Genomic DNA, 12,191 nt, shown 5'->3' on the forward strand with positions numbered 1-12,191 from the left:
AACATTTTTTGGTGGTAATTGGCATTTGTCAGTAGGATTTCTTTGCCCTGCGTTAGATGCCGGTGTTCATTTAAAATTGTAATGGAAAACATCCCGTTATTTTTTTGTAATTAAGTGTGCAAGTTGGTTTTTATCAAACAAATGACACCAGGAACTAAGAAGTCCCTGAAACGAAGGCAGGAACCAAAACCTGTTTGTGTTTCCTCTGCATTTTACCAGCCAAGGCAACTGCTTTGTTTGGGGCCTCGAGCTGCCCGCTGACAGATGTGCACCTGATAGGAATTTGACTACCATCTGAATGTCAGTGAATACTAAAGAAACATCCTCCCCTAGTCCTAATATTGATACTACTGGCAGGAAGCATTTGCTGTGTAACTGTCTGAATGAATGCTGCTGTTGTTGTAGCAGCTTCAAACGTCGTATTCAACCAGTCAGGAGAGACTTCACCTTAGCTGTCTGAAGGTGCTACCTCTGGAAAAAGGGACTCTCTGATTTGATGTAATAATCAGTTTCTAGAACAAGCTCCAACTGCAGCAGCTGTCATTTAAACACCTCAACCTCAGTATCTCAATACCTTTTTTAATCTGTGACATTTTTTGGTTTTTCACTTCGCTCATGTTCATTTTTCTCTTGGGAAAGTGTTCAGTTAAAACAGTCACACTTTGGTCAAACTGGTCACAACTGCTGGACGTACTTTGCAACCATGGACCAAGTTTGAATGGAGACGTTTAATTTTAAGGCGGCACGAGGCAAAAAAAAATCAGGATCCATTACAACAGTGGATTTTCAAAGAAATACAGTATTTACCAAGAAGAACTGGACCAACTGAGTCAGTAGGAACCCAATCACTTTTAACATCAATACTGTGTATGAGATACTCCAGATATGTATATGAGAATTTGTCCGCTCTGTATACAGCTTACACACCATTAATCAGATCTGAGGGAGCAAACATTACTATAAACAATGAACAGCAGCTATGGACTGGATTGGTAAGGGGTCATAATGGGGTCACACAAATGTTTTTAAGATTGTCACACATCATTTTCTGAGTCTGACCCCATACTAATTCATTTATTATGTTTCTCTTACTCCTTGTTCTTTGTAGTGTAACAGCCTTTCATGTAAAGCGCAGTCTTCACGTCTCACTGTTCAATACGAACCCGTACAGCACGCTGACTGTGTGCTGGGCATCGGCTGATCTCTCCCACAGAGTGTATCATGGGGTCTGGCTGCAGGGCAACAGCAGGTCCTGCTAATGATGCAAGATGTGTTTGTGATGTGGGGGCACTCTGGGGAGGCAGGGTTCAGGTGAAAGCACAGCCAGGAAGTGGCCCACAGGGACCAGTTACTAAGGCAGAAACACAGAGCACCACCACCACCACCGCCGCCTCCTCCTCCTCCTCCTCCTCCACTCCCCACCTGTACTGCACCTTCATCACTTCCTCTGTGTGTCAGGCCGAGAGCCACAGCAAAAACAAAATGTGTAGTGGACATTTTGAGCTGACTAAAGGAAAAAACGGAAGTCAGTCACTGAAATGTAATTTGAACAAACATGAAGGTGTCATTTTCAGTAAAACAGAAATACTATAAAGTCATTTCTACATGAGTGCACTTCCCAGAACTTTCCAAATCAGAAACACATTTTCTGGTGACCTGGTAAAACGTCCCCTTTTCTCTGTTGGTGTTTGCTAACAATGCAGCAAAAGGTCCCTGCACAGCCAGCCCTCCTGCACATATTGTTACATACTGTGCACAAGCAGGTAGAAACTGTCACTGATGGTCTTGTAAAGCTATGATCATAACCCTGATACCTCCCATTAAAAGACAAAGTGCCCTTGCTAACAAACAGGGACAAATTAAGATGCAAAAATCTGGTGATTTTGCCCAAGGAGTTACATCCCATTTTCAGCACCCACGTTCTACAGTAAAAAGTCTGTCCATCGTAGTTCAGCGTCCCAGACAATCAACAACTCCCACAAAATCACCAGACGCTGTTCGATCTGATAGAATCAGCGGCCTGCTGAGCTGCTGCAGCTGCCCGTTCATACACAGCAAGTGATACTAACACACTGCAAATCAACAGTAGCTTGTTTCTATATATTCATGTTTAGACAAATGTTTGATTTACCACTTGTTCATTATTGTTGATTTTTCACTGCTGCAATAATTATTTTCTCAACGGAATCACGTAATTCTACTCAGGCAGTAGAAACCAGCAACAAACATTACCTGCATAAGTCACACGTTTACTTGTAACAGTGCACTTTTTGCTGTTTAATGATAATGTAGCATATAAAACCATCAAAAATGCATTGTTTCTCATCACTGTCTGTCGGCTGTAAATTACTGCTGAGCGAGGAGAAAAAAAGGTTGCAATTAAAATGAGATTTATTGCTATGACATATTTACTCTTCATGGTTGTGCTGATGGCCAAGGCCAAAATATACATATGACCTCAGCAACGAGTAGGAGAGGGAGATACCAAGGCCCTCAACCTACGAATCTGACAGAATGATTCAAGGGTAGAGAAAATCTGTAGAGAGAGCTGAAAAAGGAGGCAGAGGAAAGATCCTCACTGATTATGTTGATTTTTTTAACAGTCGACATGAACAACAAGCAGCACGGATTTCTTCTCAAATGAAAGTGGCACCTGAAGTGAAAGTGCTCCATATCTTATCAATGCAGATAAAGTCAATGACTTCGGTTACATCTGAGGTTTTGTTCTCCATGCAGACAATGCTCGGGTGACCACAAGGCCTGAGTTCAACGTGAAGAAGAGTTCAAGGAAATGTACCTATTTAATTATATACGGAGGACAAAATGTGCACAATTGTCTTGTTGCGCCGACTGGTGACAGTCTTTTTATTATTTGCATATATATTTACCAGACATGTGACTAAGGTCATTTGGTTCAAGTCTCAGTCAGGTCAAGTGAAGTCACTGCTGAGTAAACTGGTTAACTGCTGCAAACTGTAGTGGCCATTAGCTCAGTTAGCCTTGCGGCTAACAGCCCAGAGTGGGAGCTTGGAAAGTGTTGGGGTTAACCTCACCAGCACAGGAGCTGGAAACCCGGTTGGGCCGGGGATAGCTGGCTAGCACGCTAACATGATATCTAAATAGATATCTCTGCAACACATTACACAGTCTCCATAATGTCATAACAGTTATTTCATCACATCTGGTCAATCATTTTGGACCATCTTTCAGTGTTTGTTTGTTTTTGTTTTTTTTTTTTAACTTCTTACACACTGCAAATTCATCAACAGTGAAATACTGACAGCCAGACAAAAACATGCAAGCCATCAAAACAGTGACTCTAGTCAAACAGAGTCTAAGGCACACTTACTTGAGTGCACATCTCTGCTATTTACTCTTACTTTCTATTTCATGAACTACAGATAAAATATTTGATTTCTACAAAGGGGTGAGTGGCACAAAGGTTCATATAGAACACTGGTGAATAGAGACACCCCAGTCTGGAAAATCCCCATGTCAGCAACCCAGAATGACTCTGACTCTGTCCAGAACTTCTTCGGGTTAGTATGCGAGTAAATGATTGGCATATTTCATTCTTTTGTATGAATCAGGAAGAAATGGGTGTCAAAGTCCACGGGTCTGTCTGCATTACAGCCCTGTCACTGTATGAGAGCTACACATTAACACGTTCAGCTCTCTCAGAGCTCGGCCACAGTTTTACAACCCTCCGCACACACCCTGTGGATTTGGGCGCCACTCTGTCAACACTGAAGTCTCCAGACGCTGGGCTAGCATGTTCATCTCGTCGGTCCGGCCAATGACAAGGAAGCGGCACGGTCCCGTGAAAGCCTACGGGAGAGCCGGTGCCATGGAGACCAGCTGCTCGTGCAACAGCGATGGGTTAGATGTGGTGAGGGTGCAGGCAAAGGTGGTATTGCTCCACTGACCTGGTGTGATGCAGGTGTTTTATGGCCAATGCACTGTACACAGCAGTGTGTTTATAACAGTGTGGTATCAGGAAGAGGCTGGTGTTAAAGAGGCTTTGAATCAATATCCTGGAAATTAGCAGACTGCAGACAGAAGAGCCCAAAACACATCCAGTGTTCCATAAAAGCCACTTGAATTTGCCTCCGACTGCACTTCATCCCCGTTTCCTCTGGTTAAAATATGAGCGGAGTTTGCCAACAAAGACTCTGTCTGTGCATTTCCCCTCAGTCAAACATCCCTGCTCTATTTCCACGCTGTTCCCCATCAGCTCGGACGGTACAGATAGACAGACACTCAATAGATGTGGGAACTCCTCCAGCTTTAACCCCGGCTGACCTACCTCTTGATGAACGTGACCTCTGCCCCCCCGGAGGATCAACCAATCACTCCACCTCCTCAAAGACAAAAGCAGGCCGAGAGGGAATCTTCAAACACGTCGCCCTTAACTCCTGTCTCCTCCTAAATGGGTCAGAGTGGGGAAATCCAGCTCATCCAGGGCCGTGAGACACACCGTATTGGAGATGTGAACTGGGAGAAAACCAAGGCAAAGATGTTGGCAGCTGTGATGTGTGTTGAGAGGAATGCACCGTTGTTATCACTCACTGAGTTATGCAAGAGTGGTTCGGTGGAAACCTTTGCCTGGTACAGTGTTGGGCCTCAGCCTCCTTATGCACAGGCTAAACACACACTCAACGGCATGCTGGTACACACACACACACACACACACACACACACACACACAACACACACACAAAGAGCCAAGCAGATCATGCCCTGAAGATTTTCTAATTGCCCTCAGTGAAATGGGAGGCAGTCAGACACAAGGCGGTCCGACCACCTGGGTTATCACACATACCACCAAGACTCCCCGTCTTTCTCCCGAATATACTATTTTTAGCTTTCATCTATGGCTTTGTTTTTTCCTCAGAGGGCACAAGGTGTATGGGAGGCATAGCGAGGAGGAGGCTTTGGTGTAACTTCGCAGCCCGAGCCAAAATAAAAACCTCTTTTTCTGCCAGCTTCTTCGCCCTCACATCCATCAGTAGATGTCTTAGAATTTAAAAAAAACAAATAGTAATTGACCCCAATTAACAGAAGCCTTGACAGTGAAGAGTAAACGCTCTCAAATCAAAGAGAAAAATATCAGGTTGTTTAAGAAATACATCGAGCCATGTACCCATCATCATGAGGTCGCCCGAAAACCTGTATATTGTCTCTTTATTGGTCGGACGCTGAGTTGACTGCGTCTCTGTTCTAGAGAGTTGATTTATATACGTGGTAATGAAGACGGAATCTGTAGGCGAGGGGCAACAGAAGCGTTCCAGTTCATGCTTTGGTTGTGTGCGGCAAACAGTTTGTTTGGAGCGCAAAGTCAGTTTCTTTTTAATCTACCTGTTAAAAGCGATGAGACAAAATGCTGGGTGTCATCTCTTAAGCTGCAAATCAGACTGACGTCCGAGGTATAAAACAGGAAGTCTTGGCCCTGATACCTGTTTTTCGCCATGGGATAATCCCCGGCTGCACTGGAAGCAGCTGGATTTAACCTGTTACAACACATTGTGCCATCAAAATGACTTGGAAGCTGTTTGAAGGTGTAAATGTTAGATAACCCTAACCTTAATTTTGGAGGCTACAGGGCTGTAATCTGCTGCTGGCCCACTGTCGAACCCCCAGTGAACCAGCAGGAATACTAATCCAGCCTCGCTCACCAGGTACCAGAGGTTGAATGCCGTAAACTGAAAACACCATATTTTCCATAAATTCTTTCCAAAGTCTGTCACAGCTCTCTGAGAAACTATCTGCTGGAACCGTGCGATGTTTAACACCTGTGTCTGAAGACTTTTGTATGTTCTCAAACAATTATGCCAACTTTTTCCAAACCCGGAGTAAAGAAGTACTTGGAATGCTGAACTGGAATCTTACAATCCATCTTCGCGACGTTAAAACTTATCAGAACATGTGGAGTGTAATATCTGTACTCAACAGATCCTAGATCATAAGGTTACAATACTGCCACATTCAAACTACCAGATACAACGCGCCAAAATGGCTGCACGCGGCAGACGTTGCTCCTCTGCCGCTGCGCACAATCACACAGTGGTGACGCACCACCACATGCTGGACATATTAAAACTGAAAATAACATACTACTATATATTACCATCATTGCATTAATTTACATTCGGCACCCACAGGCTTTATCAGCAGCGGGCTAAGACACATCGCGGTGGCACTACAAGCACAACTCTTTTTTTTTTTTCCCCCTCTCGGAAACATTCAGAGGCAGCGAGCGAGTCCATGGGGCTCCAGAGGTTAAACTCGGCGTGGTAACAGGCTGCAGCCCCGGGGGCCGCAGGAGCTGAATGGAGTGACAGTAAGGTGAGGAAGAGCCGTATCAGATGAACACATGAAAGAGGGAGGGCGCTGGATTTAAGGCTTTTTTTTGTTTTTGGGTTTTTCAAAGGAGACAGCTGTCGACTGCACAAGGCTCGGCTCTATTCATGTGGGGGGGGACCGCAGACAGAGACCACGCCAACGTACACACACGCACACTTCAAAGGGAGATGTGCGTGCACGTGTGTGTGTGTGTGTGTGTTTGTGTGTGTGTGTAACCCAGAACTTCTCCCTGCAGATTCACACTGTTATTATCAGCATTTCTTTATTCAAGTAATCAGATGTGCATATCTGCTCGCAAAGCTGTAATTTCATCCATGTATTATTTACACAGAGAGCATGTAACATCCACAGTGTTGCTAGGTGGTGTAGCTTACCTCCAGCACTCAGACAGGCCCCACACTTTAAAGGAACATTTAGGGATATACCCCCCCCCCCCCCCCGTTTGTTGCCTTGCTCTCCACTTTCATCTCCGTGTCCAGTACAGCGGAACACGCTGGCTGAGCTCAAAAGACTGGAAGCACTCATTACTGTCTTACTCACATGCTTCATCTTGTTCATCCATCACACATGGAAATAACATTTAAAAATAGGGATTAAAGTCTACATGCTCTCAGTTCACCCATTTATTTGTCCAGCACTTGTCAGCAGGCCCAAGGCTAAGGTATGCTCAAAACGAAACCAGTTCTCACGACTTACGACAGACCACGTACGCAGGAGTGACATTCAGTGGCAGGGCAAAAAGCCCATTGTTATGGAGAGGGGTGGGGTCCGCACGATGAGATGAACTAGCGTGTTTTCATGACGTTGCAGTTGTTTGTGAGCATGGAAAAGTCAAGGAAGCGGTTGAGGGAACAATGAAACGACACTTGAAAGAATTTCACATCCTTCTAACAATCTCAGCAGAACAACGTTTCTTGGTAACAGACAAGTATCTTTAAAAATTGTCTCACGTCATTCCCTCTGTCTTCCATGCTCTCGACCCAAACCATCGTCCTACTCCACCCGCTGCCTCTGGACCTCATTCCCCCATCACATCATCATTTTGTTCTTTGTCCTCCACATTGCAGTATAACAATATACGACCAGTACCTCTTTGTGTACTCATACAATATTGTGGTAGTCCATTACTAGTTTACTTACATGCAAACTACTTATGTACTACTCTTACACTAACAGAATACATTAAAGCATCCTCATAAACTAAAAAGTTGAGGTTGAAGTACGGAACCATTCTGAAGTTCACTTTTATATAATTCACAGGGTAGTAGAAGGACGAAATAAAACTTAGATGTAAACTTGCTGTGTGCTCAAAGTTTATGGATCTTACACTTAAAGTATACATAAACTAAAAAGCGGGGGAGTTCAGTTCCAGGAAGCTTTGAGTTAGATTTACAAGTGATGTCTGTGATGTAGAACAAGTGAATGGTTAGCACTATCAGAAAATAGAATAAGCAGCAGGAAGTGTAATCCACCACTTTAATAGTTAAACAATTCATAATTGTATTATTATAGAACCCAGGCAATTTTTAATACCAATTTTTAATGAATTGTCCCCCATCTTTACTATCTCCTATTTTAGGATATGTCATGTCATTGTCCGTAACCGCAAGCCAGTCCCAGCCTTGTCTCAGGGCGAGGGCAGGGTACTCCCTGGACAAGTCGCCAGGTCATCGCAGGGCCCTCACTGATGAGCAATGTGGGGTTCAGTATCTCGCTCAAGGACACTTCGACATGCAGCTAAGCCTTGCCCAGAGCCGGGATTTGGACCAGCGACCTACCGATCACCAGTCGACCTGCTCTACCCGCTGAGCTACAGCCGCCCCCTATTTTAGGACATAGTTGAGATAATTGAGTTAACAATGGGTGAAAAATGACTATGAAAAAACTTTCACCAGCTGCATTGAATATCCCTGTGGGATATACAGAAAGTCAGATCTGTCTCTACCCTGCCTGAAGCAACGTTTCTCTGCTGTCTGAGCTGCGTCATCCATCACTACACCGGTCTTCAGTTGATATTTGCATGGAAGGCAAATCACCCAGCGTGTCTTAGTGGGAGCGATGGCGTGTCCGGAGCTGTACTTTTCTAAACCACAATGATTTACAGCAGTTGCAGTGACACACACAAGCTTCAGTTTTTACAATGACTGTTTAGCTGTGATGCGCCTGTACGTCACTATCAAACTCCTCAAAGTGGAGTTGTTCTCTACAAGAATGGCTCAAGTCAAACTAGTGGACGCTGTATGTCAAACAGCTGTAAAACGACATTTACGTAATAGACTTTTGACACAGGATACTACAGAAAGATTATAACTGAACATTGTGTTGCTGAAATGCAGTTTGCAAGTGAATCTGCCTGTGGAGGTTCACACTCAAACCCCCCTACTCCCAAAGATTTCACTCGTATTTTCCTATGCAAATAACTTTGCATTGACTGAGCGGATGCAGTACCAGCTGCAGGAGACAAGGCTGCTCTGTCATGCTCACGTCTCTTCCTGACCTCTTTTGTTCAAATCAAACCATGATGCAAAACGGGGTTCGGCAGCAGACATAGCTAATTCAACTTTTGTCTACTGCAGTTTGTACAAGGAAAGTGACAAGGTCAAACCAACAGTGAACTGAACTGAACTGAATTGGACTGCTCGGCAAAAACAAAGTTCACCTTTTTTAAGATCCCACACAAAGAAGTATCACTCTGAGGAGCCTCATCACAGAATAATGTCCTGTGTGTCCTAGCTTAAGTTTCAAAGACGGGAGAAATCCTTTTGCAAACATTCTCTGGATTTGGCTGTGTCTTATCTCAGACCTTGTTTTATCTCAATTGAAGAAATCCTAACCACAACTAGTGTAAACCTGATTCAGGCCTACGACTGCCACTTCTATCTGTGTCTAGAATGTAGGCTATAAGACTTACTTGGCTAGTTAGCTTGGTACAACTAGCTAACTAATACAAGACAGGCATTCCATTTTTGCTCCAATGAATCTGAGTGTAAGCTTTCAACAACAGGTTAACGTCAGTGTTTGCTTGTCCAGGAGGCTAAAATCTGTTTTAGCTTCTACAAAGGGCTAACATCAGTGTTAGCTTCTCAAACGAGCTAATGTCTGTGTTAGCTTTTTCCAACAGGCTAACATCTCTCTTAGCTTCAACAAGTTCACACCATCTGTGTGAGCTTTCCCAACAGGCTAACATCCGTGTGAGCCTCTATAAAAGGCTAACATCTGTGTTAGCCTTGCTTCTTCAATTGACGGTAGTGTTAGTGTCTCCAACAGGCTAGTGTCAGTGTTAGCTTTTCCATCCGGCTAACATTAGTCTTAGCTTCCCCAACAATTATAGTTTGAATAGTTTTTCATTTACATTATTTTGTCATTGATGTTGTTCTCTTATCGACTTACTTTTACCATATTGAAAGTGGTGGTGCCATTTTTGGCAGTTATAGTCACTTTATCACAGAGTCCACGTTATCCTAACTTAGCAAATCCCTCAGTTATTACTAATAGCCAATTTGCAATCCTACGATAAGATGGGATTTCTTCCTTAAAGCTGTTAGGAAACATGTTACCAAAAACCTAAATGTAATCTTAAACTGAGATAAAATAGGATTCCAGACTCCAGGAGCTTCTGTTTTACGATTGCCCTAAGGTATTCTAAAACTGTGTTGTATTTCTTAAGAAATGAATGTGAACCAGATGTCCCGGCAAAGGAAATCTTGATGAGACATTATCTGGCGTTACTTATGGTTAAATAAACAGATTGGACTTTAAATCACTACAGCATATTTCCATTTAGGTCTGATAATCTCAGAAGAAAGGGCAACGCACGTAATCTGGGTGTCATCAGGTCCTTAATTACCATGCTTCCCATCCACTTTACCCATCTGCTGTGGTGGGTCCCTCCACATATGGGCTGTATTCTCCTATAGGAGATGTAATGACCACCTTCTTAACAAATCCGCAGTAGCTCAGGCACTCTGGGCTGAGGCGACAGCAGGTTGACTACAATGAGGGCAGGATGGAGGAGAAGGAGGAGGCGGGTGGGGTCGCAAGTTGTGGCATGGGTGAGCTATTGAAGTGTTAAGCAGCAAAACAAAGGTAGGGTTGGTCTGCAGGGAGCTGAAGAGGGCTATGCATTGAAAACATGGCTAACCGGATGACTTATGTCACATTAGAGCAGTTTAAGTGGGAGAGAAGTGTGGTGTGTTCCGCATAGATGCTCGAATACTCACAGAGAAACAAGCATATCACAAGCAAAAACACCTCCGACCAAAATTAGACTGTGCCAACGTACCCAGAGAGTTGAGCTGATCTTGGCTGATATTGCATCATTGGGAATTCCATCATAGCAACCCGGTGCCTGCAGCCAGCCCCCGGGAGGATGGAGCGAAAAACATGCTGGTCACAGTGTGTGACAACAGCTTCATCATTTCAAATGTACAAAAACTCCTTTATTATTGTTAGACAAATGTACGTTTATTACATTTTTTACCTGCGGTGCTCTGATTTGGATTCAGCAACAAAGACTCAAATTACCCTTAACCTGAAGATCATTAATCATTAAGCTGAGGACAAAGAATTGACTGTGGCTGCCAATAGTCAGTCAAAGCAGGAAGAGAACACAAGTCTCGAAAGGTTAAGATTAACTCAAAGTCATAAACAGCGCTCGCCTTTTGGCAGCACATTCATGCATCTATTGTCCGTGTCAAACATCATTCACCCCCCCTCTGGCTGTACACTATTATGATCCGTCAGCGGCAGAGCCTCTAGTTTCTCCAATAATCATGTGTAGGACAGTCATGTGATGAAGTAATGATATCCCTCCAGGGTAACACTTCATTATAAGGGCACAAATCTGATAGTTAAGTAACACCTAACTGATGCATGACTTTATGTGGACAAATCCCACAGTCAAGTCAAAGAATTTTTGTTAATGGTGAGAAACAGGATTTCATGACACACCCCTGTATTAATTAATGCACTTGTTGATTAAGCATAAACGTAAAGTTTATGATTTGTACCTTTATTGTAAAGTGTACACCATCCCTGCTCTCTTGTTTAAGGTGACTGATGGTTGTGTCCTCCTGTCCACATGATGTAATGTCACCCTTGGGTGTTGAGGGCTGATGGGACACGTAGTAAGTGCTGATTGGCTATAGGGTAACGACAAAACAGTGTTTAGATTGTGTCCGTGCGAGCCTCACTGTCGTTGAGCTCTTCCATCTGCCATCAGGCACGAGATCTAGGGAACATTCACTGGAGAGCCAGTCAGGCGCTGCTTCTATCTGCCTTTACATCTCTATTAAAGACTGAGTGAATGTATAAACGCACGCCTTGACTTGTTGGCTGTTTGTGGTTGCTACTCCGAGGACAACACTGCCAACAATAATACCACTCTAGCTTTCAGTTATTCACATGTGCTCTCAAAGCCTCATCCACGCTAATGAAATCATAAGGGTTATTTTTTTCTTATTTTAGAAGCTCTCCAGCCACAGAAGAAATTATACAGCTGTTTTTCATAGACTGATCCTCATTCATCAAATTGGTCGAGTGCCCCTTTAAGTGACATGATGTATAAAAGCTAAACATTAAAGCGTAGGTTGCCAAAATGCAACCTAGGCTTTTTTTGTGAATGTATATGAGTCAAACCTTTGTGTAAAAGCATAATTACGACAAAAGAGGCACTTTCAAGATTTACTATACTTTCATTCTCGGCTCAAGCTAATTTTCTATAGGAGTTTTAAAAATATGCTAGCATAAAAGTGCCCCATACACTTTGAGTTTGAGCCGAAAACGAAAGTACGGTCAATCTTAAAGTGCCTCTTTTGTCGTAACTATGC

Source organism: Acanthopagrus latus, chromosome 7 (assembly GCF_904848185.1).
Source record: "Acanthopagrus latus isolate v.2019 chromosome 7, fAcaLat1.1, whole genome shotgun sequence".
Classification (NCBI taxonomy): domain Eukaryota; kingdom Metazoa; phylum Chordata; class Actinopteri; order Spariformes; family Sparidae; genus Acanthopagrus; species Acanthopagrus latus.